Source organism: Uranotaenia lowii, chromosome 1 (genome assembly GCF_029784155.1).
Source record: "Uranotaenia lowii strain MFRU-FL chromosome 1, ASM2978415v1, whole genome shotgun sequence".
NCBI classification, from domain to species: domain Eukaryota; kingdom Metazoa; phylum Arthropoda; class Insecta; order Diptera; family Culicidae; genus Uranotaenia; species Uranotaenia lowii.
The window spans coordinates 80,578,113-80,598,635 of record NC_073691.1 but is presented as its reverse complement, the minus strand read 5'-3'; the positions used below and the strand labels follow the sequence as shown (position 1 = coordinate 80,598,635).

The 20,523-nt window shown below is 39.5% G+C and overlaps 1 protein-coding gene across 1 annotated transcript in view; it reads left to right on the top strand.

Annotated features, from left to right (window-relative positions):
• The window catches only part of LOC129753622 (sushi, von Willebrand factor type A, EGF and pentraxin domain-containing protein 1), a 160,547-nt gene that overhangs the window by 66,371 nt on the left and 73,653 nt on the right, over window positions 1–20,523 (top strand). The gene's annotated exons all lie outside the window — the stretch shown is intronic.

Below are 20,523 nucleotides of genomic sequence, written 5' to 3'. Positions count from 1 at the left end.
CAAAAATTTTAATTAAAAGCTCGGTCAGCTAGCTGTCAAATGTGGAAAGAGAAAACTGTGGGCTATGCAAAACTTTTCCCAGTGATTTTCCCACGAAATCTAATCTCTAACCATTTGTGGACGTTTGACCATACACCTAAACCGGATGGCGGAAGACGAGCACTTACCACAATGCCAAATCCCATCCATTGCAAAGCATCGCAGAGCATTAGGAAGGTAAACAAATGCCACAGGGTGAAACACATCTGCTGTCCGGTGATGCCGGAGATGAATGAGTGTTAATCAGACCGGGACGCCCTTTGCATTTTTGATCTATGGAATGCTAGCCAAACGCATGCTTAACTCAACAGCAGGGTCAGCCAAAGATGGCTGATGAATGTCATTTGGAAAAAAATGTATTAATTATTATTTTTGCAACTACTGATGCATGCTTTTGAGCTAATTGATATACTCATGAGTTTCACGCCTACTTAACTCTTCGTCAATCATGCTGTAAAGCTAGTTGTTATTTTTTATTGCTAACTGAAATTAAATTTTAAACATTTTCTGCCGAAAACACAATAATACCACTTTGACAACCGAAATTGACTATAGACAAACGAAACCAGAAACAAAAATAATGACAAACCGCTCAATAAGGCGGTAGTCAGTAACTCCTCCAGCAGCAGAAGACAACTTCGGCTTTCGGCAAAATTCCTCTTCCCGGAGCGATCTTGCGGCCTCGCTAGCTAGGCACATTTCGTTGCCCATTTCACCTGCCGCATTCGAATCTACTAATGAGACGGGAATGTGAATGACCTTTGAAGTAGGCAGCGCCAGTCATCAACAGCCATCAACGGCAGATGACGACAGCTTTCCATTGTTAAAATTTTGGTGCGATCGCTTAAGTTGGGATGATGTTTGAAAATAAGCGATTTCTCTCGATTAATTGGTCTTTTGGTAATTAAAGTTTGGAACAAAAATAAAAAATCTTGTGAAAATCCAGAATTCTAATTTGTAATTCGGATTCAGAATTGAGATTCCGAATACAGATTCTTGAAATGAAGAGTTGATCACCGTAAATTTATTTTATGGAATTATTTTATCGGCAATATCGGTGAAATTTTATATTCTTTGAGAAAGAATATTCAAGAGAAAGAATTTTCAACATGTTTCGCCTTATTCTAATCTGCTATCCGTCTATAATATTTCAATTCTTAAATATTTTTTTTCTCAAAGAACATAAAATTTTACCGTTTCTGTACTTGCAATACAGATTCAGAATCCAAATTCAGATTCAGTATCCAAATCTAAATTCAGAATTCAGATGTGATGATAATGCTATGAATAAATTCTGCTCGCTCATTTTCACCATATTTCATTTCTTCTTACTTTCTATCCGTCTATGAATTTCATAAAGACGGTTATGCTTAAAAGGACATCACTTTTCACCGATTAAGCCGATAAATTAAATAAAAAAAAACATAAATTACGGCGCTTCTTTGAATTCAGATAAAGAATACAAATTTAGAATTCCGAATTCAGAATAAAGATTCAGAATTCAAATTCAGCATTAACATTAGGAATGTAGATTCAAGACTTTGATAGGAAATTTTCAATTTAGCATTAAGCCTCAGAAATTTGTAATTCAAGTTTATTCAATTATCTTGAAATTTATATTATAACATCACGAATCTTTTTTAGACAAATTTCAACACAAAGAATCGGTATTACTGAAATTTTGCCCCACTGTTAAGAAGATCATCTTATTTTCAAAGTTCTTTTCACGGAAAACCCCGTTTGGTGATTTTTTAAAGTAAAAACTGAAACTTTGAGCATTGAGCTTATATTTTCAGCAAAATAAAAAATCGAGATTACACCAGATCTCGACGTTTCATGCATTTCTAAGTCATGTGGCTTTGAAAAAAAACATTTTTTACGATAAAACGCAAGATTTCGACGTTTTATGCATATTCAAGCCATTTGGATCAGAATTAACCCTTTTAGTACCTAACTAAAAGAGCATAAATACATAGATAATCCACCATGGGTGCACGGATTCACCGCAGTTTCGCCAATGTATGAGCTAAATTACGTTCTTTAGATTATTAGTTCAGCCAATTTTCAATGCAAATCAGCACATACCCGACACCATGGCTTCGTGTGAACTGTCATGTCATGATTTGTGTATGTGTATGTCTTAATTGTAGAATGTGCAAACAGTTTCGCAACCGTATAAAATTCATAACATTTTTAGTATTATGAATCTCTGACAGATATTCCGCACAACGGAACGGACCATAGACCAAAAAGTGTGTGGGTGGTAGCGACAGTACTGATAATCGTGATAATGATGATGAAGGCAAGTCCCCTGTCGATGTAGGGCGGCTTAGATCATCATCTGCTGTGTATACTGGTATTAGGCGATCTATCGAAATGTTGACTTTTTTTCATTCATGCTGATAACGAAATATTTCAATTTTCGATCAATGACTTCGAATGGTCCAGAATACGGGCATGATAGCGATGGTCTAATACAATCATTTCTCACAAATAGGGGAACATGCCCTATTATGCGCCACCTAAGCGAATCGCTGATTTTCTATGTATTCCAAGTACAAATTGTGTTGAAAATGGGTGTAATCGTTGAAGAAAAGTGTTTTCTACAAATTCCTATGACTTTTCATTACTCAAATTGCTATAGTTTCTTCAAAAACTTGATTTTTTAAAACCATATTCAAAGCCACAAAACAAAACTGTGTTGCGAATACGCGCCGCTGTGTATTCAATACGCGCCTAGCAGCCGAACACACCCGAGAGCAGCCGAAGACCGAAAACACACCAATACTTACAGACACTTTGACTGAAAAGAAAATCAAAATGGACTAATAGAAATTTAACAAAAAATGAAAAATAGATTTTTTGGGCTGAATTAACGCTCAAAATATGGTTTTCGACATTTTGTTCATTTTCAATGAAAATTGGCCTTTTTGAAAAATTAATGCTATTTTTAGCCTACTACGATTGGCGCGTTATAAAGAGCGCATGGGCCGTGATAGAACATACCCATGAAAAGCATACCTTAGAGAGTTCAGTATGAGTTTTTAGCATAAAATCATAATTTAGATTCTGCTCTATCGATGTGTCAGAAAATTTAGTCTTATTCGTTTTTCTCTACTTGGTGACACCTTATTGAAAGTGTTTTAAAATTTAGATCGAAATGAAGAAAAACCTTAATTGTAAAATTATCACGACACAGAGGCATTTTAAGGAAAAATTCATACTTGCCATGACCAATCACAGCATTTAAAACAAATTGGTAATATTTTGCAAGCTTAAAATGTTTCAGATTCTTCAAAACAAGAGTGGTGCGTATTAGCCACATGGGGCGTTATATGAACTTTTCCCCTACCTACTTGCATATGCTCAGGTTCTGATGAACGAAAATCTTTTTGGTACCGTGCCAGGCTGTATCACATGTTCGAAGGCTCTGCATTGTTTTGCGCAAATTGTTGTTTACGTCGAATTCGCTCCACTGATTCGAATGTTCACAAAAACTCTGATCGTTGTTTTGAAATACGAGACTTCAAGCAAACAGGTAAGTTCTGCGAACAGATTGGACTCGAATTGTCGACTTTTATCTGATGTGATACAATTAGGCACACCGAATCGGGAATTCCATCCTTCGGCGATCGTCGGGGCAGTCATATCGGGAATTGGTAACGATTCTGGCTAAAGGATGAATCGATCAATTATCGTGAGACAATAGCGTTGGCCATTGCTAGTAGGAAATGGAACAATGGTATCGATATTTATAGCATAGCATAGCATAGCATTGGGTGACTACACACATCTTGAATTGGCTGATACACAAGGTACAACTAATTATCAAGCCCAACACAAGATGCCAAAATGAATACCTGGATTCAATATTCATTTCAAGTGTTGTTATTGAGGATTAGTATGGTACCGTAATGCACACCGTGTCAAGTCAATGTAATCATGTAGGGATGGTCTGAAACAGAAAAATAAACTTTTCAGGTGCAGAAAAACTCATACGACCTTACATATAAAGATGCTGTTTCAGATAGGTAAGGGAAGGGTTATTTATGTTTAAAGGAAATCCTACTTGGCAAATAGGATTGATGAACGAAAAAATGTTTCAAAATAACACAGATACACAAATAAAAATGGAAAGGGCTCACCAATATTTTGTACCAGCTGAGTTCATGAATAATTTGAAATGATGGGAGCGATGCTGGAGTGAATTAATCATCTTCTATGATTAAGTATTCTGGTTCCTTTGAATTGCCACTTCCGGTTCTTTGAAATTTCTTCACTTCTTTTGTATCACAATTTCATATCATCCGGAACCTCAACTCTAATTTGAAGCGTGGTGGTACCTTCCGTTTTTCATACCGGTCTCATAGGAAAAAAAATCGAAAAAAAGAAAAATATACCCAATATTAATCAAAATGTGTTATGTTCTGATAAAACTGAAAGGTAATCTAAAAATTTTGAAACGACAAATAGAAAATTTACTAAAAATTTGAAAATAATAGAATCTGTTACCTTACCTTTGAAATAAGATTCAAGTTAGTTTTCTTTTAATTTTATCCCTCCAAAGTTATAAAAAATATCGAAGTATCGATTACCAGCTAGTAGAAATTGTTTTAGCAATTATCCCCCACTTCCCCACCAAAGAAAACGATACTCATCCGTATTTTTTCGATTCCGGATCCCTTGGTCCTGAAAGTTACGGTTAATTTGTTGTCTCTCGAAGAGTCGTTTTGATCTGGTGGGCATCATTTGAATTCGGTGACCTCAGCTTTTCCAGGCGCTCCTGCTTTCCGCAAAATCCGGGGGACAATCCAAATAGAAAAATAAACTGATTCTTCTGCAAAACTTGATTTTAATTTTTTATGATTTTTCAGCACCAAAAAAAAACGTGTCCGTCACTTACAAGCACAGCCTACCGAGACTGGAACAATGGTATCGATATTTATGTGGCTAAATCTTCCTTATGGCAGCGAATAATTTCCAGGTAGGGATCGAGTGTGTCGACCGACTTTAGCTTTCTGACATTCAATACAATTTTTGGCAAAAGCTATGCTGTCCTTTCGAATTGAAAAAAGTTTAAAAGTTCTTTTACCGTTTGAGATTTCTGGATCTTTTGTACAGCGTCGACTAGTTCTGGCAGGGGGCTGATGCCCCGCGGCGTTACAAGGTGTCCTAGAAACACAATTTCTGACCGACTAAACTCGCATTTAGAAACGTTAATTGTCAATTTGAACTGCACCAGTCGCTCAAAAAGCTGTCGTAGATGTATCCGGTGTTCTTCAGGCGATTTCGATGTAATGAATAAATCGTCGATATAAGGGAAATACGAAATCCATTCCTCGTGGATTAGCCGTTGGAAAGTTTGGGCTGATTACGAAGCCCAAACGTCATGAAGACGAACTCAAACAATCCGAAAAGGGTGTTACGAGTTGCTTTATAAAGAATAAAATCAACAACACAAACCTTAAAAATATTGTTAAAATTCTAGCCAATCTAGTTTTGGCTGTAACAAAAAAGAAAAATCCAATTCAGTTTTCACCTGTTCCTTAGTGCTGACAACACTAGCAAACATTACTATAGCAGCGAAAGAACCGTCATGACAATTTGACTTCCGCCAACTTACTAAAACAGCACTTCAACTCAGTTCTGGAAAAGTGTTATTCTAAAAGTTTTCACAAAGTGTTAAATCCAGCTTCTTATTGCTGAAAAACAAATCAAATCCTTAAAAGGTAGAATCGCAATTGAAAGCGACACTTTTTTACACGTGGGAAAGTAGCTACCGCTGAATACTTGTTCGGAACTGAAGCGTAGCATGTCATTGGGCATTGCCGAGGAATACCAGATTACAGTTAGATCGGGTCGTGCAGCAACGTGAAAGTCATCAGAAACGGTGTACCATTTCAAGGAAGGGTTCTCTCAGAGGGCCCTTTTTAAAACCGGTTTCCGAAGCATCGTTCGGGTCACGTGGTGACGACAGCACACGGCGACTCCTACACCTCATCGTGTTTAGGGAGTGGACGAATCATCGCTTCGACGAGTATTCGTGAATCAATCTTCGACCAGAGATAAAGTATCCGATCAACCAGCGAAGGAGTGCATTGGTGTGGCAATTTTCAGCTGCCAGTAATACACTCAGCGTGTGTTGGTAAGATCTGGAATCATCCACTGGTGAACATCACGTCGGCACTCGAATCAGTTTCCGCCGGTGCTCGAAAAGGCAGCCATCGATAGCGGGGCGTATCGGAAAATCGTTGCTGCTCCGCGAGATAAACGTCGGTGTGCGCAGGTAACGTTCGCGGATTCGAAAAGCCGAGAGGGAGGTGGTGAGTTATCGGAGGAGGGATTCTCGACAGATCAAGGGAAGGATCTCGAGATCATCGTGCCCAGAAAAATTCTGAGGCAGATTAAAGCGGAAGAAGAGCTTGAGTGTAGTGGTGATTACATCGGCCGATGTATAGTGCTTGTAAGCGTCGTTCTTACCAACACCGGCACCAGTGTTTTGGTTTACTCACAGAGGTGTGAGTTATAGCGTAGTGAAGGGGGTTGTGTAAGCGTGTGGGTAACGAATTGGTAGTGAGGCGTGAGCTTTGTTTACTTTTTTGGGTGAGCAGCTCGAAGATAATTTTGGAGAATACCTGAAGCCCAGGAGACGAGTTAAGATACACGACGTGGCCCCTTCGAAGACAGCATGACCATGGAATAACTTGATCAAATTTATTCGAAACAGCATCGCAAGCCGAGCGATACCGTCTGTGCATGAACGTCTAGACTGCCTCGGTTCCCAGTACATCACGTAAGTGAATTGTTTTAAGTTGATTTTCCATATAAGCCAGAAATACATTTACCTAAAATCATGTCTCAATATACCCACAATTTGTAAGCCTTATGTAGGAGAGTTTTGATTGAACCATTAAAGGTCTTGCGAAAAATATTCCCCCCCTTGATTAAAATTGTTGCTTGATACGTGATAGTAGATCGGTTATACGATGTCTTTGGGATATCGTCCGGGTGAATAGAAAGAAGAGGGCTGGCCCAACTACTTGATGAAGGTCGGCAAATTCCGTTATTTATTTATTTACATAGTATACCGTCTCACGACATAACTTGAAGAACATAATTCCTAAAATTCACTCGGTCCATGGCAACCGTTCTCCAATTTCTCGGACACCCCACGTTCGCCAGATCACGCTCCACTTGGTCTAACCACCTCGCTCGTTGCGCCCCTGCTCGTCTTGTTCCTACCGGATTCGTAGCGAACACCTGTTTTGCAGGACAGTCGTCCGGCATTCTCGCAACATGTCCCGCCCAGCGTTTCCGGCCAGCCTTCACCACCTTCTAGATACTGGGATCGCCGTAGAGTCGCGCGTGCTCGTGGTTCATCCTTCGCCTCCACACTCCGATCTCCTGTATGCCACCAAAGATGGTTCTTAACACTCGTCGCTCGAAAACTCCGAGTGTACGCAGGTCCTCCTCGAGCAATATCCATGTCTCGTGCCCGTAGAGAACAACCGGTCGGCAAATTTCGAGTTTCTTCAAATATTCGAACTCGGCACGAGCTGCAGCAAGCTTTTCGGGAGATAAACGCCTCGGACGTGCAATAACTGGCTGTCCGGACGTCAATGGAAGCCTGGCTAACGGTGCCAGGTGGAGTGAGTCGTGTGATATTTTTAAATTTATTCAACAATTCGAAGTACGGCGAAGATTAAGTGAATGACTTTATTGAATGCTGATTTGTGGGACCTGAAAAACATTTTGACTCAAGCGCAGTGTTGTTATCAATCAGTCGGTTGCGCTTCAAATCAATAAGCAGGTCGTGATAGCTAATGAAATCAGCTCCGATGATCCCGGAAGTCACGTCTGTGATCAAAAAAGTCCACAGGAATTCTCGACGAAGTCCCAAATCGAAAAGGGACTCGCCGTAAACATTGATCGGCGATCCATTTGCGGCGAACAGTTACATCGTTGTCGGTTGAAGTAATCCCGGCTGTTTTGGGGCCCCGGGGTATAACAGACACATCATCACCGGGGTCTATCAAATAATGCATGTTAGTTGTTGTGCCTGTAATTTTGAGGCGATAGATTTTGGGTTTGGGCTGTTTCGGAAGGCTCGTCATTCTCCGAAACAGCGTCAGCCAGGTGACGTCAATGTTGAAAGCAATTAAAAGGCGACAAAGAGCGCCCAAACGAACACGGTTTTCGGCAACGAGTAACGTCTGTGCCAAAGGTACGATGGTACCAACACTGTCCTTCTTCGCCGTCACAGCGTCTCGAACTCACCGATCTACCGCGACTATGGGAAGGATTGCGTCCACGGACGGCCGCGCCGCGATTTCTTTTTGCAGCGTACCAATACATTTCACTAACCATTGTTGGTGTGGTGAAGGTGTGTGGACGACATTAGTTTCGATGGCCGAAATATTTCGGAGTCCCATCGAATCAACGACGGCATCTGCGATGGCAGTTTTTTCTGAAGCAGCACCCTTTGATGCGATAACGGAAGCCTAGACGTCCACAGATCAATAAGAACGACTAACGACCTAACGACGTTCCAGCAACTCACTTCATTTCATTAAAAAGTTGGCTCGGCTTTTCATCCGCCAGAGGCATTTCGGCAAGCACACGGTGGAGACGTCGTTGCTGGCTATCGGCGATGTGTTCGATCAGCTTGTGTTTAATATAGGAATACTTCTCCGATCCTGGAACACATTCGATGATTATGTAACTTTCAAAGCCTTCTTTCAAGTGATTAGGTGACTTTTGGTTGCTTTTTCGTTGAAAAGGCGCAATACGAAATATTTGAATAAAGTGTGATATGGTCAAAATTTGGTCAATATCAACTTGACGTATTTCTTTCAATTTTGCATTTAAAAAACCTGTACACCCCGCATTTTGAAGGTGTGTGTGTAGAATGTTGCTCCTATTTTGATTTTGGAATTCACTCTTCAGTTGTCAAAATGCCGTCCAAGGAAGAAGAGCAGCGTATCAAAATTTTGCTCGCGCATCGCGAAAATCCGAGCTACTCGCACGCAAAGCTGGCAAAATCGCTAAAAGTTGCCAAATCAACCGTTAAAAATGTAATTAAAGTGTTTGGGGAACGTTTGTCGACAGCCAGGAAGTCTGGATCGGGGGGAAATCGAAAACCGGAAGCCACTGAGACGACAAAGAGATTTGCCGGTAGTTTCAAGCGAAACCCTAACCTATCTCTCTGAGATGTCGCAAATAAGCTGGGTGTATCGTCTACAACCGTGCATTGAGCCAAAAAACGAGCCCGACTATCGACTTACTGCAAGTCGCGATGATAAATAAAATACGACGGCCAAAGCGCGATCCCGGAGACACGACGATGCTGACGAAGTTTGACAGCGTGGTAATGGACGACGAAACCTACGTCAAAGCCGACTACAAGCAGCTTCCGGGACAGGAGTTTTATACGGCAAAAGGAAGGGGAAAGGTAGCAGATATTTTCAAGCACATGAAACTGTCAAAGTTTGCGAAGAAATATCTGGTTTGGCAAGCCATCTGTACCTGTGGCTTGAAAAGCAGCATTTTCATAGCTTCCGGGACTGTCAACCAAGAAATTTACGTGAAAGAGTGTTTGAATAAAGGTCTGCTGCCTTTCCTGAAGAAACACGGTTGTTCCGTACTGTTTTGGCCGGATTTGGCATCTTGCCATTACGGTAAAAAGGCCATGGAGTGGTACGTCGCCAACAACGTGCAGGTGGTTCTCAAAGACAAGAACCCTTCCAACACGCCAGAGCCCCGCCCGATTGAGAAATACTGGGCTTTTGTCAAGCGGAACCTAAAGAAGACAAAAAAACTGCTAAGGACGAGCAGCAGTTCAAGGCAAACTGGCTTTCTGCGGCGAAGAAGGTGGACAAGGTGGCTGTACAAAATCTGGTGGCAGGGGTTAAGCGTAAGGCCCGGCAATTCGGATTTGGAAAAGCAGAAGCCTAACTGAATATTTTTCCTGAATTTTAAACTAATCAAACTTGAAAAAGAAATTTAATTTGATTTTTTAAATAAACGATTTCATCGATTTACACGCGTTTTCCCTTGACCAAATTTTGACCGTATCACCCTTTAGATAACTGCATTTTTAAGCAACTTCTATGATTCTTTCAGAATTTTCCATTACTTCCAAGCCGCTCACGCGGTACCAAGTTCACATTTCTAGGCCAAAATCATCCAGGCTGCCCTAATTAAACCCAGAAAAGTGAACATGGGTCTTTATTTCAACTTGAAACTGAAAAAAACATAGGCTTGGCTTGTAAAAAAAATCGAATTTTCTTAATTGGCAGTCTATTTTTTAATTCAAATTCAACTCAGAGACTATTCTTCATAAATTAAAGTCATTTTAATGAAAAAAAAATAAGCAGTTCAATAAACTATATATAACAGTTGAAGTTCAATAAGCATAAAACAGAGCGATACAATTCTTGTTTCGCCCGGTGTATTTCGAATAATGTGTTAAGCTAAAAGCGTTGTCACTAAGATTGCCCAGGTTTCGCGGTTTTATTAGTTAAAATTTTATTTCATTTATGCCCCCTCGCTAATGACTTTCACGAAGTTTTTCAGGTACCAAAGTATCCACCAAGAGTGAATTATCTTCCGGAGCAGGAAAGAACTTGTGTTGTGTTTTGGCCGTTCATAAATAAAATATTCTCATCATCTACCCGAGTGGCGGATGCGATGAATGACAGCAAGATGGAGCACGTTTTGAAGTCTGAATTCAACTAAGCTCTTGAAAGCGACTTAGACTTGTGAGTGGCTGAATGAATAGTGGAATAGGGGAGGGTCTAATTAATACCTCATTAAATCATAGATTATCTTGGACCTCACTGAGATAGTATACTATTCAACGAAATTGTAGCTCCATTGACCGGAACCTCAAGTAGATCTCGCATTTTTAGCAAAAGCTGTCACCATTTACTTATTCAAGTTCTGACTAGCAAAATTCAAGTGAGGGTTTGATCATGAATGGCGTAACAAATTATAAAAGAATGGTCTTCGGTTTAGATGCTGTGGTATGAATAACCCCAGGAGGTTTGAAATCACATATAAAATTAAATTTAAAAATATTTACTGCACCACAGAGCTTAATAAATAGTGTGAATCAATGTAGGAAAAACCATTGCGTAATTCATTGATCAACCCAAGTTGAAACGCACCTTTCGTTCCAATACGAATTTGCCGATTTATTTTTTTTTAGCAGAATCTAGAGCAAGTTTGCCCGGTGTTACTGTTTTCCGTTTATTCTGTATTTCATTCCATTCTGCATCATTTAGTCACTTCAGCAGCCAGTTTTGAGCACACCACCAGCCTTAATTAATCAAGTGCCAAAAGCGGGCGGAACCTTGTTTATGGCTTTGGATTAAGTATATTGTAGTGCAGACGGACTGAACTGAACTGACTGGATCTGAGTCACACTATTTTCGGTGCTCGACCTGCAGCCTAAGTAGATGGGTACCTTGTTGATTGCAAGCAATCGTAAACTACCGATCCGTGAACGACGACGCCCGTCATAGAAAAATAAATTTGGCGGAACATTTGATTAACGAGAATTTAGAACAATTTCGAGCGATTAAACTAGTTCAAAATAATGAATCTTCACAGCGATTCGCTCTTTATCTGATTTGTTTTGTTTTTGTGAAACTTTGCGATCATAAATTGAAATATTATAGTTTTTTTAATCATTAATGGTGTTATTTATGAAATTAAAAATAACCTAAAAATTCTGCAAAAAATCATGGATGAGTTTGGAACCATAACGAAGCTATCTAGACCCCAAGGTTTGAGACATTTGAAAATGACCCCAAATCGACTCAGTCTACTAACCATGAGCTCTAAACCTACTTGGTTTAAAATCCCTGAGAAAAAAGGAAAAAAAATACTAACCATGAGTTACTTGTGCACTATCATTTCAACATTGAACTTACATAACTTTTTCCTCTAATGATATTTTTTAATCAAATTTGAAAGGAGTAAAGTAGGCGTTGACGGTATCGGACGTGATTTTTTTCCGCGTGTGTCAAAATTTGAGTCTGAACCAATTTATTTTGTTTATGTTATTCACATTTATTTTGTGGAATAATTACACAGCGCAGTTTCTACTAATAGCGACGAAATTATTGCGACACCGAATCAACCCGAAATTTTAGGGTAGTTTAACACATATGTTTCAAAAATTAAAAGAAAAGTTAATCGATGGAGCCTTGAGTGTAAAATTGAACGCATTGTCGCTTGATGCCCCCATCAAAGTCTTTACAGTGTCATCCGGTAGTAGTTTCTCAGTTTTTTTTTTCCATTTTCTTAACATGTCCTTCTCTTCTTTGACTGTCTTCTTGCTCTATCGAAGTTCCAGCATCATTATTGCCGAGTACTGCTGGGTACTTGTAGATCTCGCCATTTACTGTGCCCTTTGTCACGAAAGGCTCACTCCTCAGTCTGCAAGAGCAGATGGCCTGCCAAACGAGATATTTGGAGGCGAACTTCGACATTTTCTTCTTCTTAAATTTGTCGTCCACATCGGACTTGCCCTTGCCGGCGAAAAACTTCAACCCCGGAATTTGCTTAAAATCGGCTTTTATATACGTTTCGTCGTCCATCACACAGCAGCCATATTTGGTCAGCATCTTCTCGTAGAGCTTCCGTGTCCGAGTTTTAACCATCGATTGTTGCCGCTCATCACGGTATCCCAAAGTTCTGTACCTTGTTTGTATGTATGTAGTCCAGCTCTCTTCTTTGCATTCTGGACGTAGCTTTGTGACATGCCGATCTTTTTAGTTAAATCACGGCTTGAGACGTTGGGATTTGCTTCAATCATCCGCTTCACTTTTCCCTCCCTCTTTTTGTTCTCCGGCCCCGGTTTTCTTCCAGCTCCTTTGCCGTGGTCAAACGTCAACCGCTCCTGGAACCGTTCCAACACTCTGGAGAAGGGGAATGGTTAATGTTCAACATTCTTCCCAACTGCCGGTGCGACAGGTCAGGAAATTCCAAGTGTTTGGAGAGAATTTGTTCACTCGACTCGCGTTGGTTCACCTTCATTTGCAAAATTTGCTTGATTTTTACCCAATGGTAAAAAAGTTATGTTGAATGTGTTGCAATAAATTCGTGTTCAACCTTTATTTGCGTTTACTTTCTTTTCAATTTTTGTTCAAAATAATGCAAATTAAACTAAATTTCAACGTAAATTATATTTATTTTCTTTTTCTTTCACTACACACTCTTTACTTATTTTGCTGTGATAAAAATCCTTAATTCCAGGAGATTTTGCCAACGGTTTGATTCACGAAAATCTGTAAAACGTCAATAACAAAATACTACAGGGTGTTTCAAAACAAAGTTGTTTGGTATAATAAAAAGACCGAAAAAGCCAAAAATATTTAACAAAATACTAACATTAAAAAATATATATCTAAATGATAAATAACTTAACTATCGATGGAGGTAGAAAAGCCACCAAAGGAAGGTGACTGGTACCAGCCTTCATTGATCAGCAACATATCTGCATGACCTTGATACCCTCAGAAATCTTCACACGAATAAAAAAAAGTTGGCTGACTAACGACAATTTCTTTTTCCAATAAATATTTACCACCAGACACTCGAGAGAAAAATGCTTCTACTTAGGCTTTAAAGAGTGATACGGCCAAAATTTGGTCAAGGAAAAACACGTGTAAATCGGTGAAATCGTTTATTTGAAAATCAAATTAAATTTTCTTTTTCAAGTTTAATTAGTATAAAATTCAGGAAAAATATTCAGTTAGGCTTCCGCTTTTCCAAATCCGAATTACCGGGCCTTACGCTTAACCCCTGCCATCAGATTTTGTACAGCCACCTTGTCCATCTTCTTCGCCGCAGAAAGCCAGTTTGCCTTGAACTGCTGCTCGTCGTTAGCAGGTTTTTTGGTCTTCTTTAGGTTCCGCTTGACAATAGCCCAGTATTTCTCAATTGGGCGGAGCTCTGGCGTGTTGGGAGGGTTCTTGTCCTTGGGAACCACCTGCACGTTGTTGGCGGCGTACCACTCCATGGCCTTTTTACCGTAATGGCAAGATGCTAAATCCGGCCAAAACAGTATGGAACAACTGTGTTTCTTCAGGAAAGGCAGCAGACGTTTATTCAAACACTTTTTCACCTAAATTTATTGGTTGACAGTCCCGGATGCTGTGAAAAGACAAAGAGACAAAACAGAAGGAACAACAATCGACAACCATGGTGGAATTCTGCGCTGCGTAATTTGAGGACCGTGTTCGTAGAGCCCGAAAAGGTTTTCTGAAGCATAAAGATGACACCAGAAAAGAAATTCGCGACTTAGAAGCTGAGTACAACGCCGTAAATAGCCAGTGCTTCAGGAGTTACATCAGCAGAGTTGAAGAACAGGTAAAAAGTGATCCAAAAAATTTCTGGAAATTTATGAAAGATCGTAAGAAATTGAACGGGGTTCCCAAACAGGTTCAGCTAGATGGAAATTTTGCAAAGTCTCCCCGAGAATCTGCTAACTTGTTTGCTAATTTTTTTGAAAAAGCTATGGGAACTTGTTCACCTCCCATAGACCATGAATATTTGAACAGTTTGCCTGGTTATGAAATATTCATGCCAATGATGAATTTCTCGGAAAATGAGGTCTACATGAAATTACGTTCCATCGATTCATCCAAAAGAGCAGGTCCAGACGATATGCCGCCTTCGCTGTTGAAGAACTGTGCAATTTCACTTGCCTTGCCCATCAGTATGCTTTTCAATCGCTCTTTGAATGAAGGTACATTTCCGTCTCTATGGAAATCAGCTTGCGTCACACCGATACACAAATCAGGAAACCTTCAAAATGTCGAGAACTTCAGAGGTATATCTATACTGAGTTGTATTCCGAAATTAATGGAAAGTTTGATGCACGAGAGAATTTATCAAAGTGTTCAACATGTTTTATCACCTGATCAGCACGGTTTTGTAAAAAAACGATCAACTTTGAGTAACCTGATGTGTTATGCTTCAACGTTGATAAATAAAATAGAGAAACGACAACAGGTTGATGCAGTCTACATCGATTTCACAAAAGCGTTCGATAGAGTTCCACATGAACTGTTAGTAGAGAAATTGAAGAAGATGGGTCTTCCTACTTGGCTCACAAAATGGATAAGATCGTACTTAGTGAATAGAACAGCTTACGTTAAAATAGGCACCGTTGTGTCCGAAACTTTTAAGATATCCTCAGGTGTGCCACAAGGAAGTCATCTTGGCCCCTTATTGTTCGTTCTCTTTATAAACGACTTATGCTCTCTAATACACTCATCGAAACTGCTATACGCTGACGACCTGAAAATATTCAGAACGATAACATGTCCGTTAGACAGTTATGTTCTTCAAAAAGATATCGACACTTTGTTGAAATGGTGCAACACAAACGGAATGCAAGCAAATGCAGGGAAATGTAATACTGTGTCATTTACTAGAGCACGAAATCCAATCTTATTCGACTATAGAATGGATCAAACTACGCTTCAACGGAAGAGCGAGATAAAGGATTTGGGAGTCATTTTTGACTGTAAGCTGAAGTTCACAACGCACATTGGAGCGATCACAGCAAAGGCGTTCGTTACTCTAGGATTGATACGTCGTAATACGAAAGATTTTACGAATATCTACTGTTTAAAAACGCTGTTCAATTCTCTTGTCCGGACCGTGTTAGAATACTGTGTTCAAGTCTGGGCCCCCTACCATAACGTCCATGCTAACCGCATCGAGCGAGTCCAGAAAAGCTTTTTACGTTACGCACTTCGAACGCTACGTTGGAACGATCCTGTCAACTTACCGCCATACGAGCAGCGGTGCAGGCTCATTGGACTGCCGACACTCGCTTAAAGGAGAATTCTTCTACAACGTTTGTTCATTTATGATCTTCTGATGAGCAACATAGATAGCAGGGAGTTGCTCGAGAAACTACATATCAGTGCGCCGTCTAGAACATTACGCCATTACTATTTCATAAGACTCCCAACTCATCGTACACAATATGGCCTTAATAACCCTCTGGAAAATTCATGTCGCCATTTTAATAATGTTTACCACCTTTTCGACTTTAATTTAAGCAAGTGTTCATTTAGATTAAGGATTAGTTAATAAGTACACATCTGTGCGACATAGTCGAAGGTGAAATAATAAATAAAAAAAAATAAAAAAATGCTGCTTTTCAAGCCACAGGTACACAGGCCGCGAACTTTGACAGTTTCATGTGCTTGAAAATATCTGCTACCTTTCCCCTTCCTTTTGCGTATAAAACTCCTGTCCCGGAAGCTGCTTGTAGTCGGCTTTGACGTAGGTTTCGTCGTCCATTACCACGCAGTCAAACTTCGTCAGCATCGTCGTGTACAGCCTCCGGGATCGCGCTTTGGCCGTCGTATTTTGTTTATCATCGCGATTTGGAGTCACTACCTTCTTGTAAGTCGATAGTCCGGCACGTTTTTTGGCTCGATGCACGGTTGTAGACGATACACCCAGCTTATTTGCGGCATCTCGAAGAGAGAGGTTAGGGTTTCGCTTGAAGCTACCGGCAACTCTTTGTACGTCTCAGCGGCTTCCGGTTTTCGATTTCCCCCCGATCCAGACTTCCTGGCTGTCGACAAACGTTCCCCAAACACTTTATTTACATTTGTAACGGTTGATTTGGCAACTTTTAGCGATTTTGCCGGCTTTGCGTGCGACTAGCTCGGATTTTAGCGATGCGCGAGCAAAATTTTGAAACGCTGCTCTTCTTCCTTGGACGGCATTTTGACAACTGAAGAGTGAATTCCAAAATCAAAATAGGAGCAACATTCTACATACACACACCTTCAAAATTCAGGTTTTCTAAATGAAAAATTTAAAGAAATACGTCAAGTTAATATTGACCAATTTTTGACCGTATCACCCTTTACATGAAATTCATGAGCCATTTACGTAGAAAAGAAGGAATTACTACAAGACACACGTAAAATTGATGTGATGCACCAAAACACTAGTTTACGTTACAAATTCCGAAAAATTAATTTCTAAATTATTTTGAGTGTTTAGAATTTCGGACGATTGTTTGCATAAGAATATCATATTTTCTATTCAAATATTGTTTAGAGACTTGTGCTGAGCTTCTTTTTATTTTCAAATAAACCTTAGGTACCTACCGCCATATTTATTTTTAAAAATTTTTTATGTCTTCCGAAAATAAGGAAAATCTTATGGCATTATAAACTGAAATTTGATTATTTTAGCACTTTTATAGACCCTTCGCTGCATTTAGATTTTTTTCTTAACCGCTTTAAATCTTACAAATAACGTTTTCGCCAGCAGTCGTTTGCGTTTGCGAGAAATTTATGAGAAATTTATAAGTCCGGTGGAGTGAAAATTCATCACTTACTTTACAAAAAAAAATCATAAATCAGTTAGTTAATGATTTCTCTGTTATTGAAAAAGTCAAGTGCAAGGACAAAAAATCAAAGCAAAATCACTCTGACCAGAAAATGTCACCAGAATAAACATACCTACATAAGAGGGTGTTCAAGTAGGCGTTGCCTTGCAAGGACGTCAGAATATTCGCTCTGTAAAAAAAGTGTTCTTCCAGAAGTAAAATAGAATAAATACAAATTATTGAACATGGAATCCAGCTGATTATAACTGTGAATGTAAATATTGTGAACTAATAGCGAAGTGCGCTGTATCAAATGGGAAAATCCTGTATATATTTCATATACCTGAGAGACGTGAAAGGCGTCAAAACGGCTTCAGAAATTTCGGTTGCAATAGGACCCAATATCAAAACATCATCAACCAACCAAAGACAAACGGATCCGAACCAGTGAAGATTGTATCTCTTCAATGACAACTTATTTGGTGAGATCAAACCTTTTCACAGTTTCAGATTTTACATAGTACAGATCCCGTTCGATTTTGCCAACACGCCCGTACATTTTGTGTTGCCAAAATCGAATGTTGCCAAATTCGAACGGGTTTTTTCTCAACTATTTATTTAAGATATTATTACAAAATAACTATTATTTTTATTTGTCATATTTGCTGTTTTTGTCATTCTTCATCATTTGTTAGTTGTTCTTTGTCATTTTCAGTCTTTTGTTGGAATTTGTTTTTTAACTTTTTGAATTTTTCATCTTTTTTTCATTTTTGAGTAGTTTATAAATTCTTCAAAAAAACTTTTGTTTTTATTGTTGCATTTTATCACCAATTCAGATCATAAAAACGTGTTTATGGTGTTTGTCTAAATTAAATTGGACCTGTAATAACGAAAATTGTAGGTAATGTTGCTTCTAAAAACCGTTCGATTTTGGCACATTGATGAGGGAGTCAATTGATAAGACATGTCTCAAGCGATTTTCGTTTCTCAGAGACATGCATTTTGTTAATAACTGTAACTACAAAATTTATACAGTTAGATTTGCAAGTTATAACTGTAACTTATCAATAGAATGACAGACTATCACATTTGATCAGTTTTGTTTTGAGACCCTACTATGACCCCAACGGCGCTTACGACGTTCGTTCGGAATTACCCCTTGTTCATAATTACTCCACTTAGCCTTATTTAGTTATCTCTGCAATGCATGTTTTAATATAATAGAAATTATGCTGGAAAAAAGACGCAGGTTTTTCATTTTCCAGGATGATAACATGTTTTGGCTATGTTGGTAAAAGAAGAAGAAGAAGAAGAAAAATATCCGATGTCTTCCAAATTTTAATATAGAGATGACCCACGAGAAAAAAAATCTCTCGAAGGCTGGCATCAAGCACTGTCAGCGTGGTATGAATTCGATGTTTTTTTCAGTGAGCTATACAATCTTTCATAACCCGTCTCTGGTTAAATGTTATGTGAAATTAGGACCGATTTTAAGAATTTACCGTTATAATTTTTTTCGGATGTGGTCACTTGCATAACCGCACACCATTTTCGTTACGAAGAGATCCGAAATTGAACAAGAAAGATATCCAATGATCGTGCCTGCTGGTGAGCGTGGCCAAAAAGAAGGACGCAAATGGCTAGCTGCATGGGTAGAATATTTCCCTTGGATTTTTTTTTCAATGTTTTCTACTCAACCTTTCGAAAGCGTGGGTAAGATATTTTTCTTCATTAATTTTATGGCAGCGCGGCCAAATCTCTTGCGAAAAGGGTCAGATCCGGTCAGCTCGCCTTCATCGTCGAGGTTTAGGGCTTTGCGCTGTTATGTGTTGCGAGAAAGTTCGTGTCTCCCGGGCGAAAGATCTTTTCCGCGCCAAGTAACTGGGTCAATTGGGTTGATCGCTTTAAAAACTTTTGTTTTTTGTGAGTTCTGGGCGGAGGTTTCGTTCTACATTGCAGGGTGAGTAATCATTACTGTTGCTGGGCTTAACTTGGCCAAAGACATTTGTCTGCGAAATAATAGCCTCTTATACTTTTAAGTTTGTTAGAGTCTTTCAGCAAATAAGTAGTAGCTTGAACTTAAATTAGAATTGGTAATAGGAAGATAAGCCATTTTACTGTTGCAAGCATGCTCTCATTTAACCTCCCTCATTCGATCGTGCAGATGATCCCAAGCGCGCGATCACACACAGTTTGATCCGATTTCCATTTTATCTGAGATTCCGCAAACACGTAAAGTCGACGCGGTTTGCAACCTCACACCTTTTGCATAATCGCTCACGTCTTCTGCTGGTCTATCACGCTTCATCGATGCATGTGGTCTTCTTTTTGCTACAGTTTGGTACGACTCAATGGCTCAATTGGTGCGGGTCGCCTGGCACATTCACACATCTACCTAATATCATGATTTGCACGATTAAAGTGCGCCCCACAAGCTGTCGCAACCAATACGTTCCAATCTGTACTTACCTACTATTTTAAGCCCACACCCACACCGGCATTCAACCATCTATCACAACTCACAGAAAGGTGGCAGCTCAGCTGTAAGGGATTTGTAAGGCAGCCTTACGGTGGGAACTTACGCTTCGCTTCGTTGCCTACCTTCCCCATTCCCTAGCTCTTCGCTTGCAGTGCGCTATCTTCAAAGAAGCGAAGAAATTGGCAGTGAGCAGAGTTCTTCACTAAGTACCGCAGCAAAGCCGCGATCGTAGAGTTCAGACATCCGAGTGCAGTTCGATTTGCGAAACCATCACTGTGTGTAGCATTTAGGTATCCACTTATGAACGCTTCTGATGTGGATCAACCGAGTAGTGGCGAGTGCATAACACCCTCAGATGGACAGTGGGTGTTGGGCTAGAATGAATTCCGTAATTTCAGCTCTCAAAATCTTTTCGGAAATCTAATCATTTAAAAATCATTTTACCATTAATTTTTTTTTTTTAACTTTTTTTAATCAGTTAACATACTTAAGGGGTACGACGTGAAAAAATCCATTTAATGATTTAAAAATGATTAAAGAAATAAATGAACAACATTTAAATAACCGTTATCATCCTTGAAGATTTACTGACCATACTATGCGTAGCTATTTTTTGTGGTCTCGGAGG